Source organism: Sander lucioperca, chromosome 18 (assembly GCF_008315115.2).
Source record: "Sander lucioperca isolate FBNREF2018 chromosome 18, SLUC_FBN_1.2, whole genome shotgun sequence".
Lineage (NCBI taxonomy): Eukaryota > Metazoa > Chordata > Actinopteri > Perciformes > Percidae > Sander > Sander lucioperca.
Genome location: NC_050190.1, coordinates 27,327,106 through 27,333,115, shown reverse-complemented (window position 1 = coordinate 27,333,115; position 6,010 = coordinate 27,327,106). Strand labels below are relative to the sequence as shown.

Sequence of the window (6,010 nt, the reverse complement as noted above, 5' to 3'; positions counted from 1 at the left end):
CGAGCCTCGCACGTCCGAAAAGCTTGACTTTCATCCTCAGTACTATGTCCCTAACCAGCGTTTTCAGGTTGGTGGCACAACCACGCGCTGTCAAGTCTCGTTTGCAAGGCTTCGGTTGTCCGTACACCAGCACTTTAGAGCAACTTCTGTCGTGGGCAGCTTCCTTCTCACCCGCGGCTGTCAGCCAGTTGGGCATATCGGATGTATAATCCTTGAACGTGAAAAAGTTACCGTCTAGGGTCAATATGCTCGGCGTGGTCCTTTCGCTGGGACCGAAGCCTTTCAAGTTTTCAATCGCCGTGGTCAGTATACACGATGCAGTGGTCTCGGGCTTCATCTCTTGGAGCAGTTTGCACAGTTCTGAATTGCGCAAGTGTTTCGTCACCATAATAATACAGAGCCTGAGCAAGCTCTCACAATGTTCGCCAAACATGCTGGATTGGGGCTTGTTGAAGTGCCTGCTGAGGTACGAAACAATGTCAATCATCGCGGCTCCTTTACTGCTGATTAGGATGTCGTTACACTCGGGCATGTGTGCGGGTAGCAGCTTCATATCTAAAGCAGCTTTGAGCGTCAGAAAAACCTGCAGCAGTAATCCGTGATCCGAGTTAGGTGTGTCCCACGCGTTCAGAGTCGACACTTGCCTGCACCCTTCGAAGAACTGTGCGTACTGGAAGATGAACACACCGTTGCACCTAGAGCACTTAGACAATCCGTCTCGGGGACCGGCAAAAACAAGAGGGTACATCTGGGTCACGCTTTGTGACAGCAGGATTACGGTGTCCTTGAAGCGTTTTATCTCTTTCTCGTTGTGACTCTTGAGAATGACCATGTGCGTGGTTATCTCCCCGGGACTCTCCTTGCTTCGTAGAATCACCGTACCCTGAGGCTGTGACTCCGCAATGGATTCGCCGCGTGGCCCAGGAGCCTCTTTTTCAACTATCTCCGCGGCGCGGTTGTCCGCGCCGGATCTCACTTGCTCTTCGGTCATTGCCAGAGCCCGGTTTTTGGCGCGCACCGATAACAAGGACACATCGTCTCCGTTGAGCGCATCACCAACCAGGATGCTAGAGCTCAACATTTGCAAGGGCTCGTTGCTCAAATCGCAGTTATGCGAAGGATCGCCCGCAGTGTTTCCAAGCTGGCAACCCATTGCTTGATTGGGTAACGGTTCCTGTTCCTGCTTGATTATTGTGTGGGTCCCGGCTGGTTGATGAGACACCACTTGAGCGGGGACCCCAGTTGAAGTACCCTCGCGAGGATCTACAGGTTCCACTTTCACGCGCCTCGCCTCGATCGGAATCTCCACGTTCCCAGCTTTGCGTTTTGCGCTGATCTGGTGCACACCAGAGCACTCTTTGACCTTGTTCGCGTACCAGTGGTAGGGCTGTATTAGACCAGGGGCCAGTCTCAAAATGTCTATTCCGTAGTACTTCTTGACCTCATGCGTGATTCTAGACGGCGGACGTGCCGCTGCGACTGCGTGGGTCGTCATCAGTTTAGCGAATCCCCCGGGGGCGCAATCGTCACTGACTATGATGTCAGTCATTCTGTACTCCCCTGCGCGCAAGGACAGCGGGAGCGCTCTGTGCGGGACGGTTGCCTGGCCGACGTCTCTGCTCAAACACTTGTATCGTTCGAGGTTTAACAGTTCGGAAGGAGACCATCTCTCCTGAGGGAAGAGAGTGATGCACAGCACACCTATCTGGATAAACGCTTTGTCGTTCTTATTCAGGGCCATGCTGGTGAGGCTTGCCTGTATCTGCTCAACGCTATGTCTAGAGTCTTTGTATTTGGCGTGAAGGGCACGAGCCGCGATTGCTTTCATGTAGCGGAGTTCAAAAGAGATCTCGTTGACCGGATTGTACACACCAACCAACTTGGCTAGATTCTCAGCGTATGTCTTTTTACAAAAACCTCTCTCGTTCCCATTCTTGTACGGTATCAAAGGCGAACTGTTGTACAACTCCCACATCACACAGTACCAGCTGAACACGTCGCTCCCCATGGCAGCGTTCAAGCACCACATAACCTCCGGCGCCATATTACATCGGGTGCCTCGTGGCTGATCTGGGGTAGAGAAGTTAACCGCGGTGCCAAAGTCGCTGATCTTGAAAGCAAACGGTATGGGCGTTCTATCTTTCTGGTGACAGACCAAGATGTTCCTGTACGTGATGTCCTTGTGCTGTATGGCTCTCGATCTCAAATAATCCAGTCCTCGCAGGGTGTCCAGTTCAACCATGGGTACAACTGAGGTGCTGTTGATCTTCCTCATGAACTCATGCAGTGAGCATAGGGCCCGTTCCATGACGAGCACGGCTCTACCGCCCAGCTGGTATCCTAGGATTTCACACCAAAATCCTCCATAGGTGCGTAAGATAATGCAGTGTTTCATCGACACACCCATCATGACCTCTTCCACTTGTGAGGCAATGTGTGCGTAGCGATTGAATTCTATGTCATTGACATATTCTACCAGATGTGTATGGAGGTCATTGACTAGTGTAATACTTGGATGCTTTACCAAAGTGCAAAAGATATAAAGTGCAAAAATAAAACACAACAGTGTGCACCATGTTTATTAAGCAAAAGTGAGTTATGTAGAGCTTGTACACAAAAATTAAAAACAAAGCAGGTGTAGATTCATTAAGCGCAGGACATGTGCTCAGGGCACCAGGCATATTTAGCAAAAGTGAGGTGTGTACATCTTGAACACGCAGAAGTTAAAAAAAGACATCAAGTGTAGAAATAAAAAAGAAAAGAGGTAGTAGCAGTGTATACTATGTATGAGCCCTGATCATAGACATGCGCATGATAACAAAAAGTAAAAAAAAAAAAAAAAAAGTAGATTGACGTTCAGTAGGCTCCTCAGGGTACCAGGTTTATTTAGCAAAAATGAGGTGTGAGGTATGAGTTTATGTACACGCAGAAGTTCACAAAAGACATCATCAGGTGTAGAAATAAAAGAAAGAGGTACCAGTGTAGGCTATGTATAATCCCTGGACATCTAATACTTAGTACCGAATCTAGACATGAGCGTGACAACAAAAAGTAAAAAAAAAAAGAAAAAGAAAAAGAAAAAAGTAGATTGACCTTCAGTAGGCTCCTCAGGGTACCAGGTTTATTTAGCAAAAATGAGGTGTGAGGTATGAGTTTATGTACACGCAGAAGTTCACAAAAGACATCATCAGGTGTAGAAATAAAAAAAAGAGGTACCAGTGTAGGCTATGTATAATCCCTGGACATCTAATACTTAGTACCGAATCTAGACATGAGCGTGACAACAAAAAGTAAAAAAATAAAAATAAAAAAAAAAAGTAGATTGACCTTCAATAGGCACAGGACATGTGTGCTCAGGGCACCAGGTTTATTTTGCAAAAGTGAGGTGTGTAGCTCCTGTACATACAAAAGTGGAGGCTAGTAGTGCACCGTGTGCAGAGCAGCCCAAGAAAGCCTTACATGGTGCTAGTGTACCGCTCAGTGTTTGTGTGAATATACGGAACACTGATATTAGCAGCCCTACTATTGTGATGGTCAGTAAAGTTGTCAACGATATAGATACAATCACCCTGTGAAGCACAGGTGTCTGTGAATATCACAATTGCAGCCCCGAGGTTCAGATGGTAATTCAGATCATGTTTGGTCTTGACCTGGGATACGTCAGGGATCACACGTCTCATTCCAATCTTAGAAGCCAAGAAGGCTAGGAAATGAACAAACGTAGGACCTTGTGAAGGCTTACAATCCAGTACCACGTTGAGCTCTCTGGCTGGTGACATGTACTGTGCTGTAAACCACTTACGCAGACAGAACACCATAGATCTGCACTCCGGGGACTTTGTGTGGCATCTCAGTTCGGGATCTACAAGAGGCACTACCCTAGGCTGCCCATTGCCTTGCACATCAGTGCACCACATAGCCAAGATTATCTGTGTCTTTAACACAAAGCAGCACCAGTGAAATCTGTAACAACCAAGTTGCACATCAAACAATTGCATGTAGTCGTCCTGGCCGATAAAATCCTCCATAGCGTCTGGCACATGGGTTCCCACAATAACGTGATCCCAGAACCCGGGTACATGAGAGATGCAGACATATCGGTTGGCCATGGTCACCGGCATAGGTTCGTTTGCCCAGTACCTGAAGGACATTGTGTTGGTTTCGTCTTGGATGAGGATTCTGTACGCTGTGTGGAGGAGAGTATATTTGATGTCAGGTACATTTCACAGGGGTAATGTAATAAATGTAATAATTACACCCACCGCGTTTCAGATCGTCAGCACTGGGAGGCTGTTCCTGAGTCACGATCTGCTGCACATATCCGCCCATCTTCGTTTTGGACATTGCAGTGTCAGTGCCATCGAGCTGAAGGTCCCACTCTCCAATGTCTGCCAGACTGGAGCAACTGGTTAGCGTGTTTGAGGTGGTGCTCGCTATTCCGCCTATCAATTTTGTTTTGCACACGTAACAATGACCTTTACGGTAACAGCGGGTGCAGATTACACAGTGGCATTCACATTGTATGGCTCTGTTCAGTTCGACCAAGTATTTGTCGCATATTACGTCCCTGTTGAACATCTTTTTACATGTGGAACACGAGACCGATCGTTTCACCTCAGTCAGAAGCGTGTCCAACAAGGCGACGATGCCCCGGTTTTTGTGCTCTTGCGACGGGCTCGGTGTGGGTTCGTGATAGGTGTCAGTTGGTTCAGATTCTGATGGTGTTGGGAACGATGCTGCCTCTTGCATTTCTGGCTGGGGTACGTACATGCTGGGTGCCGGGAACATGTGCTGTTGTTGTTGATGGACTTGGGACTGTGGACTCGTGGGGGGTTGGCGTGGTATAGCCCCCTGCGGGACCGTGGATGTTTGAGGCTCTTCCTGATGGGGTTCTTGCTGCCTTTGTGAGTACTGCTGCTGCTCTTGCTGTCCATACATGCTCTCTGCTAAGGTTAGTATGCATGTGTCTTGAGACGTTGGCTGCTGGTCTGGTTGATACACTTGTGCCTCGGGTGCTGCAGGTGTTTGGGGCGCTTGATGCCCTCCTATGCTCTCAAACTCTGTGTATGCGGCTCGATAGGAGGCACAATCCCACATGTCAGATTCGTGCAACTGGTTTGCAAGCTGGGCTTCCCTTCGCTCAGCTTCGAGGATCTCATCTACTGCCGTCACGGACTCCCTGTAAGAAGAAAGAACTAGGCAGAACGGTGGAAATTGTCTAGACGATAAACGGAGCACGATAAGCAAGGGGGTCTCCGGGACCCGACATTACATACGCGTCACGTGTGATGCCCTCCATAGACACAGACTGGGGCGTAAGGTCAGCACAAGTTTCATCGCGCGCAGTTTTGTGCGTCGGTGGCGAACGGGACACACAGGGCCGTTCCTCTGGCTCATCATCCTCACTGTCATCTTCAGCATTCACAGCGTCCCTGTAAGAAGAGGGAAAGAAAGAAAGAAAGAAAGAAAGAAAGAAAGAAACCTGTTACCACTTTATACAGACAAGGAGAATTGTCTGCATGAAATATAAGCATTTGCATACGTGTTACGTGTGATGCGTGGGCCCTCCATAGGCGTAGACTGGAGAATGTGGTCAGCACGCAAAGTTTCATCATGCACCTCGTCTTCTCTAGGCGAAGACTGGGACTCGCTGTGCCCCTCAGGCGCAGTTTCTTCTGTCGGCAACGAATGGGACACGCAGGGCCGTGCCTCTGGCTGTTCATCGTCACTGTCATCTAAAACATACACGCCGTGCCTGTAAGAAGAAAGAAAGAAAGAAAGAAAGACAAAAACCTGTTACCACTTTATACAGACAAGGAGAATTGTCTGCACAAAATATAAACATTGCATACGCATCACGTGTGATACATGGGCCCTCCATAGACTGTGGCGTGACGTCAGCACGAGTTTCATCACACACAGTTTCGTCTCTCAGCGAGGAATGGGACACGCAGGGCCGTGCCTCTGGCTGTTCATCGTCACTGTCATCTAAAACATACACGCCGTGCCT

The 6,010-nt window shown here is 48.6% G+C and overlaps 1 long non-coding RNA gene across 1 annotated transcript; it reads right to left on the bottom strand.

Annotated features, from left to right (window-relative positions):
* Positions 1 to 4,034: 4,034 nt before the first annotated feature.
* On the bottom strand, positions 4,035 to 4,331 carry LOC118493702. Its single transcript, XR_004895654.1, has 2 exons — positions 4,263 to 4,331; positions 4,035 to 4,186 (listed from the first exon to the last, which is right to left on the bottom strand). It is a non-coding gene; the product is annotated as an uncharacterized LOC118493702 (long non-coding RNA).
* Between the last annotated feature and the right edge of the window lie 1,679 nt (positions 4,332 to 6,010).